The sequence below is a fragment of the Otolemur garnettii genome, unplaced genomic scaffold (genome assembly GCF_000181295.1).
Source record: "Otolemur garnettii isolate 467f Iridium unplaced genomic scaffold, OtoGar3 scaffold00075, whole genome shotgun sequence".
In the NCBI taxonomy this organism is placed as follows: domain Eukaryota; kingdom Metazoa; phylum Chordata; class Mammalia; order Primates; family Galagidae; genus Otolemur; species Otolemur garnettii.
The window spans coordinates 8964604-8964966 of record NW_003852470.1 but is presented as its reverse complement, the minus strand read 5'-3'; positions in this window follow the sequence as shown (position 1 = coordinate 8964966).

Sequence of the window (363 nt, the reverse complement as noted above, 5' to 3'; positions counted from 1 at the left end):
CCTACTGCCTAGACACAGGGCTGCGGGGGCCCTGCTGAGAGGTCAGCCTACTGCCTAGACACAGGGCTGCGGGAGCCCTGCTGAGAGGTCACCCTACTGCCTAGACATAGGGCTGTGGGGGCCCTGCTGAATGGTCATGCTATGGCCTAGACACAGGGCTGCGGGGGCCCTGCCAAGTGGTCACCCTACTGCCTAGACACAGGGCTGCGGGGGCCCTGCTGAGAGGTCAGCCTACTGCCTAGACACAGGGCTGCGGGGGACCTGCTGCGAGGTCACCCTACTGCCTAGACACAGGGCTGCGGGGGCCCTGCTGAGAGGTCACCCTACTGCCTAGACACAGGGCTGCGGGGGACCTGCTGAGAG